The following is a 14,381-nucleotide window of genomic DNA, read 5'->3' on the forward strand; positions in this document are numbered from 1 at the left end:
TCCCCAGGGCTCACCTGCAATGTACGCAGGGGTGCGCTACCTGCTGTCCAGCCCTTTGCGCAACGGTCCGCGGCCTGGAGGAAAGCTGCTTGTGCGACAGAGTGGGGCCAGCCAGTGTCTACCGGCCACACCACCCTGGGTATGCCCGATCTCGTCTGATCTCGGAAGCCAAGCAGGGTCGGGCTCGGACAGTACTGGGATGGTTGACCTCCTGGGAATACCGGGTGCTGTAGACAGGTTGCGATGTTTCTTTACACTTTCTCCTCTGGCCCAGCCTGGGAAGGCACTTTCCCGAATATCCGGGGGGGGGGGGGGGGGAGATTTACGAAAACCTGTTTTGGGGGAAAAGTTGGCCCATTGCCCGTAAGCATCCAATGAGATGGCTTCTTCCAGTTTCAAAAAGGTAGCTAATAAAAAAATGAAAAGAAGCAATGTGATCGGTTGCTACGGGCAACTGCTCCGCTTTTTCTCTGCGCAGGTTTTGACGAATCTCCCCCATTCAACTTGGGGCAAGCCAGAGCTGGAAGCCGCAGAGGCCTGTGTGCCGGTTTGCTGCTTGCTACTGTCAGCACACAATCCGTCCATCCAGCTCCATGTCCCGGCCAGAAAAGCTCATTGCCCCTGCAGCCAGGCATGTGTAAATATAAGAGTTAAAAGCAGCCCAGCCAGGAAATGGCCAGGCTTTGAGCAGGCTGAGGCTGAAGGGGCCAGCCCGAGCAAGGGCTCCCTGTGCAAAGCACTTTGTGTACGTAAGCCATAGAGCCAGTGAGCTGAAGCAGCCTTGGAGCTGGGCTGAGTGCGTGGAAAGGAGGGGGGCAGGAAGCAGGCCCAGTGCTGAGCAGCAGGCAGGCAGGCTGCAGAGTAGAAGAGCTGCAAATGAGAGGCTCATCTCTGCCTACGGCCACACCACCCTGAACACGCCCGATCTCGTCTGATCTCGGAAGCTAAGCAGGGTCGGGCCTGGTTAGTACTTGGATGGGAGACCGCCTGGGAATACCAGGTGCTGTAGGCTTTTTGCTTTTTCTCACTTCAACCAGCAGGGGTCAGTCTCCCCTATGCCTTTTTTACATTCACTTTCTTAGCTGCACATTTGCTTCTTTTCTTCTTTTTTTATGGCCTTTCTCCCTTGTGTTGTTTATGTGACGTCACAGTACGGGATATGCTCCTACAGTCCTATCAGCTTGAGTCCCTGCACGTCCCCAGGGCTCACCTGCAATGTACGCAGGGGTGCGCTACCTGCTGTCCAGCCCTTTGCGCAACGGTCCGCGGCCTGGAGGAAAGCTGCTTGTGCGACAGAGTGGGGCCAGCCAGTGTCTACCGGCCACACCACCCTGGGTATGCCCGATCTCGTCTGATCTCGGAAGCCAAGCAGGGTCGGGCTCGGACAGTACTGGGATGGTTGACCTCCTGGGAATACCGGGTGCTGTAGACAGGTTGCGATGTTTCTTTACACTTTCTCCTCTGGCCCAGCCTGGGAAGGCACTTTCCCGAATATCGGGGGGGGGGGGGGAAGGAGATTTACGAAAACCTGTTTTGGGGGAAAAGTTGGCCCATTGCCCGTAAGCATCCAATGAGATGGCTTCTTCCAGTTTCAAAAAGGTAGCTAATAAAAAATGAAAAGAAGCAATGTGATCGGTTGCTACGGGCAACTGCTCCGCTTTTTCTCTGCGCAGGTTTTGACGAATCTCCCCCATTCAACTTGGGGCAAGCCAGAGCTGGAAGCCGCAGAGGCCTGTGTGCCGGTTTGCTGCTTGCTACTGTCAGCACACAATCCGTCCATCCAGCTCCATGTCCCGGCCAGAAAAGCTCATTGCCCCTGCAGCCAGGCATGTGTAAATATAAGAGTTAAAAGCAGCCCAGCCAGGAAATGGCCAGGCTTTGAGCAGGCTGAGGCTGAAGGGGCCAGCCCGAGCAAGGGCTCCCTGTGCAAAGCACTTTGTGTACGTAAGCGATAGAGCCAGTGAGCTGAAGCAGCCTTGGAGCTGGGCTGAGTGCGTGGAAAGGAGGGGGGCAGGAAGCAGGCCCAGTGCTGAGCAGCAGGCAGGCAGGCTGCAGAGTAGAAGAGCTGCAAATGAGAGGCTCGTCTCTGCCTACGGCCACACCACCCTGAACACGCCCGATCTCGTCTGATCTCGGAAGCTAAGCAGGGTCGGGCCTGGTTAGTACTTGGATGGGAGACCGCCTGCGAATACCAGGTGCTGTAGGCTTTTTGCTTTTTCTCACTTCAACCAGCAGGGGTCAGTCTCCCCTATGCCTTTTTTACATTCACTTTCTTAGCTGCACATTTGCTTCTTTTCTTCTTTTTTTATGGCCTTTCTCCCTTGTGTTGTTTATGTGACGTCACAGTACGGGATATGCTCCTACAGTCCTATCAGCTTGAGTCCCTGCACGTCCCCAGGGCTCACCTGCAATGTACGCAGGGGTGCGCTACCTGCTGTCCAGCCCTTTGCGCAACGGTCCGCGGCCTGGAGGAAAGCTGCTTGTGCGACAGAGTGGGGCCAGCCAGTGTCTACCGGCCACACCACCCTGGGTATGCCCGATCTCGGCTGATCTCGGAAGCCAAGCAGGGTCGGGCTCGGACAGTACTGGGATGGTTGACCTCCTGGGAATACCGGGTGCTGTAGACAGGTTGCGATGTTTCTTTACACTTTCTCCTCTGGCCCAGCCTGGGAAGGCACTTTCCCGAATATCGGGGGGGGGGGGAGATTTACGAAAACCTGTTTTGGGGGAAAAGTTGGCCCATTGCCCGTAAGCATCCAATGAGATGGCTTCTTCCAGTTTCAAAAAGGTAGCAAATAAAAAATGAAAAGAAGCAATGTGATCGGTTGCTACGGGCAACTGCTCCGCTTTTTCTCTGCGCAGGTTTTGACGAATCTCCCCCATTCAACTTGGGGCAAGCCAGAGCTGGAAGCCGCAGAGGCCTGTGTGCCGGTTTGCTGCTTGCTACTGTCAGCACACAATCCGTCCATCCAGCTCCGTGTCCCGGCCAGAAAAGCTCATTGCCCCTGCAGCCAGGCATGTGTAAATATAAGAGTTAAAAGCAGCCCAGCCAGGAAATGGCCAGGCTTTGAGCAGGCTGAGGCTGAAGGGGCCAGCCCGAGCAAGGGCTCCCTGTGCAAAGCAGTTTGTGTACGAAAGCCATAGAGCCAGTGAGCTGAAGCAGCCTTGGAGCTGGGCTGAGTGCGTGGAAAGGAGGGGGGCAGGAAGCAGGCCCAGTGCTGAGCAGCAGGCAGGCAAGCAGGCTGCAGAGTAGAAGAGCTGCAAATGAGAGGCTCGTCTCTGCCTACGGCCACACCACCCTGAACACGCCCGATCTCGTCTGATCTCGGAAGCTAAGCAGGGTCGGGCCTGGTTAGTACTTGGATGGGAGACCGCCTGGGAATACCAGGTGCTGTAGGCTTTTTGCTTTTTCTCACTTCAACCAGCAGGGGTCAGTCTCCCCTATGCCTTTTTTACATTCACTTTCTTAGCTGCACATTTGCTTCTTTTCTTCTTTTTTTATGGCCTTTCTCCCTTGTGTTGTTTATGTGACGTCACAGTACGGGATATGCTCCTACAGTCCTATCAGCTTGAGTCCCTGCACGTCCCCAGGGCTCACCTGCAATGTACGCAGGGGTGCGCTACCTGCTGTCCAGCCCTTTGCGCAACGGTCCGCGGCCTGGAGGAAAGCTGCTTGTGCGACAGAGTGGGGCCAGCCAGTGTCTACCGGCCACACCACCCTGGGTATGCCCGATCTCGTCTGATCTCGGAAGCCAAGCAGGGTCGGGCTCGGACAGTACTGGGATGGTTGACCTCCTGGGAATACCGGGTGCTGTAGACAGGTTGCGATGTTTCTTTACACTTTCTCCTCTGGCCCAGCCTGGGAAGGCACTTTCCCGAATATCGGGGGGGGGGGAGATTTACGAAAACCTGTTTTGGGGGAAAAGTTGGCCCATTGCCCGTAAGCATCCAATGAGATGGCTTCTTCCAGTTTCAAAAAGGTAGCAAATAAAAAATGAAAAGAAGCAATGTGATCGGTTGCTACGGGCAACTGCTCCGCTTTTTCTCTGCGCAGGTTTTGACGAATCTCCCCCATTCAACTTGGGGCAAGCCAGAGCTGGAAGCCGCAGAGGCCTGTGTGCCGGTTTGCTGCTTGCTACTGTCAGCACACAATCCGTCCATCCAGCTCCGTGTCCCGGCCAGAAAAGCTCATTGCCCCTGCAGCCAGGCATGTGTAAATATAAGAGTTAAAAGCAGCCCAGCCAGGAAATGGCCAGGCTTTGAGCAGGCTGAGGCTGAAGGGGCCAGCCCGAGCAAGGGCTCCCTGTGCAAAGCAGTTTGTGTACGTAAGCCATAGAGCCAGTGAGCTGAAGCAGCCTTGGAGCTGGGCTGAGTGCGTGGAAAGGAGGGGGGCAGGAAGCAGGCCCAGTGCTGAGCAGCAGGCAGGCAGGCAGGCTGCAGAGTAGAAGAGCTGCAAATGAGAGGCTCGTCTCTGCCTACGGCCACACCACCCTGAACACGCCCGATCTCGTCTGATCTCGGAAGCTAAGCAGGGTCGGGCCTGGTTAGTACTTGGATGGGAGACCGCCTGGGAATACCAGGTGCTGTAGGCTTTTTGCTTTTTCTCACTTCAACCAGCAGGGGTCAGTCTCCCCTATGCCTTTTTTACATTCACTTTCTTAGCTGCACATTTGCTTCTTTTCTTCTTTTTTTATGGCCTTTCTCCCTTGTGTTGTTTATGTGACGTCACAGTACGGGATATGCTCCTACAGTCCTATCAGCTTGAGTCCCTGCACGTCCCCAGGGCTCACCTGCAATGTACGCAGGGGTGCGCTACCTGCTGTCCAGCCCTTTGCGCAACGGTCCGCGGCCTGGAGGAAAGCTGCTTGTGCGACAGAGTGGGGCCAGCCAGTGTCTACCGGCCACACCACCCTGGGTATGCCCGATCTCGTCTGATCTCGGAAGCCAAGCAGGGTCGGGCTCGGACAGTACTGGGATGGTTGACCTCCTGGGAATACCGGGTGCTGTAGACAGGTTGCGATGTTTCTTTACACTTTCTCCTCTGGCCCAGCCTGGGAAGGCACTTTCCCGAATATCCGGGGGGGGGGGGGAGATTTACGAAAACCTGTTTTGGGGGAAAAGTTGGCCCATTGCCCGTAAGCATCCAATGAGATGGCTTCTTCCAGTTTCAAAAAGGTAGCTAATAAAAAAATGAAAAGAAGCAATGTGATCGGTTGCTACGGGCAACTGCTCCGCTTTTTCTCTGCGCAGGTTTTGACGAATCTCCCCCATTCAACTTGGGGCAAGCCAGAGCTGGAAGCCGCAGAGGCCTGTGTGCCGGTTTGCTGCTTGCTACTGTCAGCACACAATCCGTCCATCCAGCTCCGTGTCCCGGCCAGAAAAGCTCATTGCCCCTGCAGCCAGGCATGTGTAAATATAAGAGTTAAAAGCAGCCCAGCCAGGAAATGGCCAGGCTTTGAGCAGGCTGAGGCTGAAGGGGCCAGCCCGAGCAAGGGCTCCCTGTGCAAAGCAGTTTGTGTACGTAAGCCATAGAGCCAGTGAGCTGAAGCAGCCTTGGAGCTGGGCTGAGTGCGTGGAAAGGAGGGGGGCAGGAAGCAGGCCCAGTGCTGAGCAGCAGGCAGGCAGGCAGGCTGCAGAGTAGAAGAGCTGCAAATGAGAGGCTCGTCTCTGCCTACGGCCACACCACCCTGAACACGCCCGATCTCGTCTGATCTCGGAAGCTAAGCAGGGTCGGGCCTGGTTAGTACTTGGATGGGAGACCGCCTGGGAATACCAGGTGCTGTAGGCTTTTTGCTTTTTCTCACTTCAACCAGCAGGGGTCAGTCTCCCCTATGCCTTTTTTACATTCACTTTCTTAGCTGCACATTTGCTTCTTTTCTTCTTTTTTTATGGCCTTTCTCCCTTGTGTTGTTTATGTGACGTCACAGTACGGGATATGCTCCTACAGTCCTATCAGCTTGAGTCCCTGCACGTCCCCAGGGCTCACCTGCAATGTACGCAGGGGTGCGCTACCTGCTGTCCAGCCCTTTGCGCAACGGTCCGCGGCCTGGAGGAAAGCTGCTTGTGCGACAGAGTGGGGCCAGCCAGTGTCTACCGGCCACACCACCCTGGGTATGCCCGATCTCGTCTGATCTCGGAAGCCAAGCAGGGTCGGGCTCGGACAGTACTGGGATGGTTGACCTCCTGGGAATACCGGGTGCTGTAGACAGGTTGCGATGTTTCTTTACACTTTCTCCTCTGGCCCAGCCTGGGAAGGCACTTTCCCGAATATCCGGGGGGGGGGGGGAGATTTACGAAAACCTGTTTTGGGGGAAAAGTTGGCCCATTGCCCGTAAGCATCCAATGAGATGGCTTCTTCCAGTTTCAAAAAGGTAGCTAATAAAAAAATGAAAAGAAGCAATGTGATCGGTTGCTACGGGCAACTGCTCCGCTTTTTCTCTGCGCAGGTTTTGACGAATCTCCCCCATTCAACTTGGGGCAAGCCAGAGCTGGAAGCCGCAGAGGCCTGTGTGCCGGTTTGCTGCTTGCTACTGTCAGCACACAATCCGTCCATCCAGCTCCATGTCCCGGCCAGAAAAGCTCATTGCCCCTGCAGCCAGGCATGTGTAAATATAAGAGTTAAAAGCAGCCCAGCCAGGAAATGGCCAGGCTTTGAGCAGGCTGAGGCTGAAGGGGCCAGCCCGAGCAAGGGCTCCCTGTGCAAAGCACTTTGTGTACGTAAGCCATAGAGCCAGTGAGCTGAAGCAGCCTTGGAGCTGGGCTGAGTGCGTGGAAAGGAGGGGGGCAGGAAGCAGGCCCAGTGCTGAGCAGCAGGCAGGCAGGCTGCAGAGTAGAAGAGCTGCAAATGAGAGGCTCGTCTCTGCCTACGGCCACACCACCCTGAACACGCCCGATCTCGTCTGATCTCGGAAGCTAAGCAGGGTCGGGCCTGGTTAGTACTTGGATGGGAGACCGCCTGGGAATACCAGGTGCTGTAGGCTTTTTGCTTTTTCTCACTTCAACCAGCAGGGGTCAGTCTCCCCTATGCCTTTTTTACATTCACTTTCTTAGCTGCACATTTGCTTCTTTTCTTCTTTTTTTATGGCCTTTCTCCCTTGTGTTGTTTATGTGACGTCACAGTACGGGATATGCTCCTACAGTCCTATCAGCTTGAGTCCCTGCACGTCCCCAGGGCTCACCTGCAATGTACGCAGGGGTGCGCTACCTGCTGTCCAGCCCTTTGCGCAACGGTCCGCGGCCTGGAGGAAAGCTGCTTGTGCGACAGAGTGGGGCCAGCCAGTGTCTACCGGCCACACCACCCTGGGTATGCCCGATCTCGTCTGATCTCGGAAGCCAAGCAGGGTCGGGCTCGGACAGTACTGGGATGGTTGACCTCCTGGGAATACCGGGTGCTGTAGACAGGTTGCGATGTTTCTTTACACTTTCTCCTCTGGCCCAGCCTGGGAAGGCACTTTCCCGAATATCGGGGGGGGGGGGGGGGGAGGAGATTTACGAAAACCTGTTTTGGGGGAAAAGTTGGCCCATTGCCCGTAAGCATCCAATGAGATGGCTTCTTCCAGTTTCAAAAAGGTAGCTAATAAAAAATGAAAAGAAGCAATGTGATCGGTTGCTACGGGCAACTGCTCCGCTTTTTCTCTGCGCAGGTTTTGACGAATCTCCCCCATTCAACTTGGGGCAAGCCAGAGCTGGAAGCCGCAGAGGCCTGTGTGCCGGTTTGCTGCTTGCTACTGTCAGCACACAATCCGTCCATCCAGCTCCGTGTCCCGGCCAGAAAAGCTCATTGCCCCTGCAGCCAGGCATGTGTAAATATAAGAGTTAAAAGCAGCCCAGCCAGGAAATGGCCAGGCTTTGAGCAGGCTGAGGCTGAAGGGGCCAGCCCGAGCAAGGGCTCCCTGTGCAAAGCAGTTTGTGTACGTAAGCCATAGAGCCAGTGAGCTGAAGCAGCCTTGGAGCTGGGCTGAGTGCGTGGAAAGGAGGGGGGCAGGAAGCAGGCCCAGTGCTGAGCAGCAGGCAGGCAGGCAGGCTGCAGAGTAGAAGAGCTGCAAATGAGAGGCTCGTCTCTGCCTACGGCCACACCACCCTGAACACGCCCGATCTCGTCTGATCTCGGAAGCTAAGCAGGGTCGGGCCTGGTTAGTACTTGGATGGGAGACCGCCTGGGAATACCAGGTGCTGTAGGCTTTTTGCTTTTTCTCACTTCAACCAGCAGGGGTCAGTCTCCCCTATGCCTTTTTTACATTCACTTTCTTAGCTGCACATTTGCTTCTTTTCTTCTTTTTTTATGGCCTTTCTCCCTTGTGTTGTTTATGTGACGTCACAGTACGGGATATGCTCCTACAGTCCTATCAGCTTGAGTCCCTGCACGTCCCCAGGGCTCACCTGCAATGTACGCAGGGGTGCGCTACCTGCTGTCCAGCCCTTTGCGCAACGGTCCGCGGCCTGGAGGAAAGCTGCTTGTGCGACAGAGTGGGGCCAGCCAGTGTCTACCGGCCACACCACCCTGGGTATGCCCGATCTCGTCTGATCTCGGAAGCCAAGCAGGGTCGGGCTCGGACAGTACTGGGATGGTTGACCTCCTGGGAATACCGGGTGCTGTAGACAGGTTGCGATGTTTCTTTACACTTTCTCCTCTGGCCCAGCCTGGGAAGGCACTTTCCCGAATATCCGGGGGGGGGGGGAGATTTACGAAAACCTGTTTTGGGGGAAAAGTTGGCCCATTGCCCGTAAGCATCCAATGAGATGGCTTCTTCCAGTTTCAAAAAGGTAGCTAATAAAAAAATGAAAAGAAGCAATGTGATCGGTTGCTACGGGCAACTGCTCCGCTTTTTCTCTGCGCAGGTTTTGACGAATCTCCCCCATTCAACTTGGGGCAAGCCAGAGCTGGAAGCCGCAGAGGCCTGTGTGCCGGTTTGCTGCTTGCTACTGTCAGCACACAATCCGTCCATCCAGCTCCGTGTCCCGGCCAGAAAAGCTCATTGCCCCTGCAGCCAGGCATGTGTAAATATAAGAGTTAAAAGCAGCCCAGCCAGGAAATGGCCAGGCTTTGAGCAGGCTGAGGCTGAAGGGGCCAGCCCGAGCAAGGGCTCCCTGTGCAAAGCAGTTTGTGTACGTAAGCCATAGAGCCAGTGAGCTGAAGCAGCCTTGGAGCTGGGCTGAGTGCGTGGAAAGGAGGGGGGCAGGAAGCAGGCCCAGTGCTGAGCAGCAGGCAGGCAGGCAGGCTGCAGAGTAGAAGAGCTGCAAATGAGAGGCTCGTCTCTGCCTACGGCCACACCACCCTGAACACGCCCGATCTCGTCTGATCTCGGAAGCTAAGCAGGGTCGGGCCTGGTTAGTACTTGGATGGGAGACCGCCTGGGAATACCAGGTGCTGTAGGCTTTTTGCTTTTTCTCACTTCAACCAGCAGGGGTCAGTCTCCCCTATGCCTTTTTTACATTCACTTTCTTAGCTGCACATTTGCTTCTTTTCTTCTTTTTTTATGGCCTTTCTCCCTTGTGTTGTTTATGTGACGTCACAGTACGGGATATGCTCCTACAGTCCTATCAGCTTGAGTCCCTGCACGTCCCCAGGGCTCACCTGCAATGTACGCAGGGGTGCGCTACCTGCTGTCCAGCCCTTTGCGCAACGGTCCGCGGCCTGGAGGAAAGCTGCTTGTGCGACAGAGTGGGGCCAGCCAGTGTCTACCGGCCACACCACCCTGGGTATGCCCGATCTCGTCTGATCTCGGAAGCCAAGCAGGGTCGGGCTCGGACAGTACTGGGATGGTTGACCTCCTGGGAATACCGGGTGCTGTAGACAGGTTGCGATGTTTCTTTACACTTTCTCCTCTGGCCCAGCCTGGGAAGGCACTTTCCCGAATATCCGGGGGGGGGGGGGGGGGGGAGATTTACGAAAACCTGTTTTGGGGGAAAAGTTGGCCCATTGCCCGTAAGCATCCAATGAGATGGCTTCTTCCAGTTTCAAAAAGGTAGCTAATAAAAAAATGAAAAGAAGCAATGTGATCGGTTGCTACGGGCAACTGCTCCGCTTTTTCTCTGCGCAGGTTTTGACGAATCTCCCCCATTCAACTTGGGGCAAGCCAGAGCTGGGGGCAAGCCAGAGCTGGAAGCCGCAGAGGCCTGTGTGCGGTTTGCTGCTTGCTACTGTCAGCACACAATCCGTCCATCCAGCTCCGTGTCCCGGCCAGAAAAGCTCATTGCCCCTGCAGCCAGGCATGTGTAAATATAAGAGTTAAAAGCAGCCCAGCCAGGAAATGGCCAGGCTTTGAGCAGGCTGAGGCTGAAGGGGCCAGCCCGAGCAAGGCTCCCTGTGCAAAGCAGTTTGTGTACGTAAGCCATAGAGCCAGTGAGCTGAAGCAGCCTTGGAGCTGGGCTGAGTGCGTGGAAAGGAGGGGGGCAGGAAGCAGGCCCAGTGCTGAGCAGCAGGCAGGCAGGCAGGCTGCAGAGTAGAAGAGCTGCAAATGAGAGGCTCGTCTCTGCCTACGGCCACACCACCCTGAACACGCCCGATCTCGTCTGATCTCGGAAGCTAAGCAGGGTCGGGCCTGGTTAGTACTTGGATGGGAGACCGCCTGGGAATACCAGGTGCTGTAGCTTTTTGCTTTTTCTCACTTCAACCAGCAGGGTCAGTCTCCCCTATGCCTTTTTTACATTCACTTTCTTAGCTGCACATTTGCTTCTTTTCTTCTTTTTTATGGCCTTTCTCCTTGTGTTGTTTATGTGACGTCACAGTACGGGATATGCTCCTACAGTCCTATCAGCTTGAGTCCCTGCACGTCCCCAGGGCTCACCTGCAATGTACGCAGGGGTGCGCTACCTGCTGTCCAGCCCTTTGCGCAACGGTCCGCGGCCTGGAGGAAAGCTGCTTGTGCGACAGAGTGGGGCCAGCCAGTGTCTACCGGCCACACCACCCTGGGTATGCCGATCTCGTCTGATCTCGGAAGCCAAGCAGGGTCGGGCTCGGACAGTACTGGGATGGTTGACCTCCTGGGAATACCGGGTGCTGTAGACAGGTTGCGATGTTTCTTTACACTTTCTCCTCTGGCCCAGCCTGGGAAGGCACTTTCCCGAATATCCGGGGGGGGGGGGGAGATTTACGAAAACCTGTTTTGGGGGAAAAGTTGGCCCATTGCCCGTAAGCATCCAATGAGATGGCTTCTTCCAGTTTCAAAAAGGTAGCTAATAAAAAAATGAAAAGAAGCAATGTGATCGGTTGCTACGGGCAACTGCTCCGCTTTTTCTCTGCGCAGGTTTTGACGAATCTCCCCCATTCAACTTGGGGCAAGCCAGAGCTGGAAGCCGCAGAGGCCTGTGTGCCGGTTTGCTGCTTGCTACTGTCAGCACACAATCCGTCCATCCAGCTCCATGTCCCGCCAGAAAAGCTCATTGCCCTGCAGCCAGGCATGTGTAAATATAAGAGTTAAAAGCAGCCCAGCCAGGAAATGGCCAGGCTTTGAGCAGGCTGAGGCTGAAGGGGCCAGCCCGAGCAAGGCTCCCTGTGCAAAGCAGTTTGTGTACGTAAGCCATAGAGCCAGTGAGCTGAAGCAGCCTTGGAGCTGGGCTGAGTGCGTGAAAGGAGGGGGGCAGGAAGCAGGCCCAGTGCTGAGCAGCAGGCAGGCAGGCTGCAGAGTAGAAGAGCTGCAAATGAGAGGCTCGTCTCTGCCTACGGCCACACCACCCTGAACACGCCCGATCTCGTCTGATCTCGGAAGCTAAGCAGGGTCGGGCCTGGTTAGTACTTGGATGGGAGACCGCCTGGGAATACCAGGTGCTGTAGCTTTTTGTCTCACTTCAACCAGCAGGGGTCAGTCTCCCCTATGCCTTTTTTACATTCACTTTCTTAGCTGCACATTTGCTTCTTTTCTTCTTTTTTTATGGCCTTTCTCCCTTGTGTTGTTTATGTGACGTCACAGTACGGGATATGCTCCTACAGTCCTATCAGCTTGAGTCCCTGCACGTCCCCAGGGCTCACCTGCAATGTACGCAGGGGTGCGCTACCTGCTGTCCAGCCCTTTGCGCAACGGTCCGCGGCCTGGAGGAAAGCTGCTTGTGCGACAGAGTGGGGCCAGCCAGTGTCTACCGGCCACACCACCCTGGGTATGCCCGATCTCGTCTGATCTCGGAAGCCAAGCAGGGTCGGGCTCGGACAGTACTGGGATGGTTGACCTCCTGGGAATACCGGGTGCTGTAGACAGGTTGCGATGTTTCTTTACACTTTCTCCTCTGGCCCAGCCTGGGAAGGCACTTTCCCGAATATCGGGGGGGGGGGGGGAGGAGATTTACGAAAACCTGTTTTGGGGGAAAAGTTGGCCCATTGCCCGTAAGCATCCAATGAGATGGCTTCTTCCAGTTTCAAAAAGGTAGCTAATAAAAAATGAAAAGAAGCAATGTGATCGGTTGCTACGGGCAACTGCTCCGCTTTTTCTCTGCGCAGGTTTTGACGAATCTCCCCCATTCAACTTGGGGCAAGCCAGAGCTGGAAGCCGCAGAGGCCTGTGTGCCGGTTTGCTGCTTGCTACTGTCAGCACACAATCCGTCCATCCAGCTCCGTGTCCCGGCCAGAAAAGCTCATTGCCCCTGCAGCCAGGCATGTGTAAATATAAGAGTTAAAAGCAGCCCAGCCAGGAAATGGCCAGGCTTTGAGCAGGCTGAGGCTGAAGGGGCCAGCCCGAGCAAGGGCTCCCTGTGCAAAGCAGTTTGTGTACGTAAGCCATAGAGCCAGTGAGCTGAAGCAGCCTTGGAGCTGGGCTGAGTGCGTGGAAAGGAGGGGGGCAGGAAGCAGGCCCAGTGCTGAGCAGCAGGCAGGCAGGCAGGCTGCAGAGTAGAAGAGCTGCAAATGAGAGGCTCGTCTCTGCCTACGGCCACACCACCCTGAACACGCCCGATCTCGTCTGATCTCGGAAGCTAAGCAGGGTCGGGCCTGGTTAGTACTTGGATGGGAGACCGCCTGGGAATACCAGGTGCTGTAGGCTTTTTGCTTTTTCTCACTTCAACCAGCAGGGGTCAGTCTCCCCTATGCCTTTTTTACATTCACTTTCTTAGCTGCACATTTGCTTCTTTTCTTCTTTTTTTATGGCCTTTCTCCCTTGTGTTGTTTATGTGACGTCACAGTACGGGATATGCTCCTACAGTCCTATCAGCTTGAGTCCCTGCACGTCCCCAGGGCTCACCTGCAATGTACGCAGGGGTGCGCTACCTGCTGTCCAGCCCTTTGCGCAACGGTCCGCGGCCTGGAGGAAAGCTGCTTGTGCGACAGAGTGGGGCCAGCCAGTGTCTACCGGCCACACCACCCTGGGTATGCCCGATCTCGTCTGATCTCGGAAGCCAAGCAGGGTCGGGCTCGGACAGTACTGGGATGGTTGACCTCCTGGGAATACCGGGTGCTGTAGACAGGTTGCGATGTTTCTTTACACTTTCTCCTCTGGCCCAGCCTGGGAAGGCACTTTCCCGAATATCCGGGGGGGGGGGGAGATTTACGAAAACCTGTTTTGGGGGAAAAGTTGGCCCATTGCCCGTAAGCATCCAATGAGATGGCTTCTTCCAGTTTCAAAAAGGTAGCTAATAAAAAAATGAAAAGAAGCAATGTGATCGGTTGCTACGGGCAACTGCTCCGCTTTTTCTCTGCGCAGGTTTTGACGAATCTCCCCCATTCAACTTGGGGCAAGCCAGAGCTGGAAGCCGCAGAGGCCTGTGTGCCGGTTTGCTGCTTGCTACTGTCAGCACACAATCCGTCCATCCAGCTCCGTGTCCCGGCCAGAAAAGCTCATTGCCCCTGCAGCCAGGCATGTGTAAATATAAGAGTTAAAAGCAGCCCAGCCAGGAAATGGCCAGGCTTTGAGCAGGCTGAGGCTGAAGGGGCCAGCCCGAGCAAGGGCTCCCTGTGCAAAGCAGTTTGTGTACGTAAGCCATAGAGCCAGTGAGCTGAAGCAGCCTTGGAGCTGGGCTGAGTGCGTGGAAAGGAGGGGGGCAGGAAGCAGGCCCAGTGCTGAGCAGCAGGCAGGCAGGCAGGCTGCAGAGTAGAAGAGCTGCAAATGAGAGGCTCGTCTCTGCCTACGGCCACACCACCCTGAACACGCCCGATCTCGTCTGATCTCGGAAGCTAAGCAGGGTCGGGCCTGGTTAGTACTTGGATGGGAGACCGCCTGGGAATACCAGGTGCTGTAGGCTTTTTGCTTTTTCTCACTTCAACCAGCAGGGGTCAGTCTCCCCTATGCCTTTTTTACATTCACTTTCTTAGCTGCACATTTGCTTCTTTTCTTCTTTTTTTATGGCCTTTCTCCCTTGTGTTGTTTATGTGACGTCACAGTACGGGATATGCTCCTACAGTCCTATCAGCTTGAGTCCCTGCACGTCCCCAGGGCTCACCTGCAATGTACGCAGGGGTG

General features: G+C 55.4%; 12 non-coding genes and 12 pseudogenes across 12 annotated transcripts; all 24 read left to right on the forward strand.

Moving 5' to 3' along the window:
- Positions 1–116: 116 nt before the first annotated feature.
- On the forward strand, positions 117–236 carry LOC130275092 (5S ribosomal RNA; annotated as a pseudogene).
- A 657-nt stretch (positions 237–893) lies between these two features.
- LOC130274815 (5S ribosomal RNA) lies at positions 894–1,012 on the forward strand. Its single transcript, XR_008844523.1, has one exon. It is a non-coding gene; the product is annotated as a 5S ribosomal RNA (ribosomal RNA).
- A 300-nt stretch (positions 1,013–1,312) lies between these two features.
- Positions 1,313–1,432, forward strand: LOC130275093 (5S ribosomal RNA; annotated as a pseudogene).
- Positions 1,433–2,088: 656 nt separating this feature from the next.
- Positions 2,089–2,207, forward strand: LOC130274883 (5S ribosomal RNA). Its single transcript, XR_008844591.1, has one exon. It is a non-coding gene; the product is annotated as a 5S ribosomal RNA (ribosomal RNA).
- A 300-nt stretch (positions 2,208–2,507) lies between these two features.
- LOC130275180 (5S ribosomal RNA) lies at positions 2,508–2,627 on the forward strand (annotated as a pseudogene).
- Positions 2,628–3,281: 654 nt separating this feature from the next.
- LOC130274816 (5S ribosomal RNA) lies at positions 3,282–3,400 on the forward strand. Its single transcript, XR_008844524.1, has one exon. It is a non-coding gene; the product is annotated as a 5S ribosomal RNA (ribosomal RNA).
- A 300-nt stretch (positions 3,401–3,700) lies between these two features.
- Positions 3,701–3,820, forward strand: LOC130275094 (5S ribosomal RNA; annotated as a pseudogene).
- Positions 3,821–4,473: 653 nt separating this feature from the next.
- LOC130274817 (5S ribosomal RNA) lies at positions 4,474–4,592 on the forward strand. Its single transcript, XR_008844525.1, has one exon. It is a non-coding gene; the product is annotated as a 5S ribosomal RNA (ribosomal RNA).
- Positions 4,593–4,892: 300 nt separating this feature from the next.
- Positions 4,893–5,012, forward strand: LOC130275095 (5S ribosomal RNA; annotated as a pseudogene).
- A 657-nt stretch (positions 5,013–5,669) lies between these two features.
- Positions 5,670–5,788, forward strand: LOC130274818 (5S ribosomal RNA). Its single transcript, XR_008844526.1, has one exon. It is a non-coding gene; the product is annotated as a 5S ribosomal RNA (ribosomal RNA).
- A 300-nt stretch (positions 5,789–6,088) lies between these two features.
- Positions 6,089–6,208, forward strand: LOC130275096 (5S ribosomal RNA; annotated as a pseudogene).
- A 653-nt stretch (positions 6,209–6,861) lies between these two features.
- LOC130274819 (5S ribosomal RNA) lies at positions 6,862–6,980 on the forward strand. Its single transcript, XR_008844527.1, has one exon. It is a non-coding gene; the product is annotated as a 5S ribosomal RNA (ribosomal RNA).
- A 300-nt stretch (positions 6,981–7,280) lies between these two features.
- LOC130275098 (5S ribosomal RNA) lies at positions 7,281–7,400 on the forward strand (annotated as a pseudogene).
- Positions 7,401–8,062: 662 nt separating this feature from the next.
- Positions 8,063–8,181, forward strand: LOC130274820 (5S ribosomal RNA). The gene has a single exon (XR_008844528.1). It is a non-coding gene; the product is annotated as a 5S ribosomal RNA (ribosomal RNA).
- A 300-nt stretch (positions 8,182–8,481) lies between these two features.
- On the forward strand, positions 8,482–8,601 carry LOC130275099 (5S ribosomal RNA; annotated as a pseudogene).
- A 656-nt stretch (positions 8,602–9,257) lies between these two features.
- Positions 9,258–9,376, forward strand: LOC130274821 (5S ribosomal RNA). Its single transcript, XR_008844529.1, has one exon. It is a non-coding gene; the product is annotated as a 5S ribosomal RNA (ribosomal RNA).
- Positions 9,377–9,676: 300 nt separating this feature from the next.
- LOC130275100 (5S ribosomal RNA) lies at positions 9,677–9,796 on the forward strand (annotated as a pseudogene).
- Positions 9,797–10,474: 678 nt separating this feature from the next.
- On the forward strand, positions 10,475–10,593 carry LOC130274909 (5S ribosomal RNA). Its single transcript, XR_008844617.1, has one exon. It is a non-coding gene; the product is annotated as a 5S ribosomal RNA (ribosomal RNA).
- A 296-nt stretch (positions 10,594–10,889) lies between these two features.
- LOC130275182 (5S ribosomal RNA) lies at positions 10,890–11,008 on the forward strand (annotated as a pseudogene).
- Positions 11,009–11,657: 649 nt separating this feature from the next.
- LOC130274910 (5S ribosomal RNA) lies at positions 11,658–11,776 on the forward strand. Its single transcript, XR_008844618.1, has one exon. It is a non-coding gene; the product is annotated as a 5S ribosomal RNA (ribosomal RNA).
- A 294-nt stretch (positions 11,777–12,070) lies between these two features.
- On the forward strand, positions 12,071–12,190 carry LOC130275101 (5S ribosomal RNA; annotated as a pseudogene).
- Positions 12,191–12,849: 659 nt separating this feature from the next.
- Positions 12,850–12,968, forward strand: LOC130274822 (5S ribosomal RNA). Its single transcript, XR_008844530.1, has one exon. It is a non-coding gene; the product is annotated as a 5S ribosomal RNA (ribosomal RNA).
- Positions 12,969–13,268: 300 nt separating this feature from the next.
- LOC130275102 (5S ribosomal RNA) lies at positions 13,269–13,388 on the forward strand (annotated as a pseudogene).
- A 656-nt stretch (positions 13,389–14,044) lies between these two features.
- LOC130274823 (5S ribosomal RNA) lies at positions 14,045–14,163 on the forward strand. The gene has a single exon (XR_008844531.1). It is a non-coding gene; the product is annotated as a 5S ribosomal RNA (ribosomal RNA).
- The last annotated feature ends 218 nt before the right edge of the window (positions 14,164–14,381 follow it).

Source organism: Hyla sarda, chromosome 5 (assembly GCF_029499605.1).
Source record: "Hyla sarda isolate aHylSar1 chromosome 5, aHylSar1.hap1, whole genome shotgun sequence".
NCBI lineage: Eukaryota > Metazoa > Chordata > Amphibia > Anura > Hylidae > Hyla > Hyla sarda.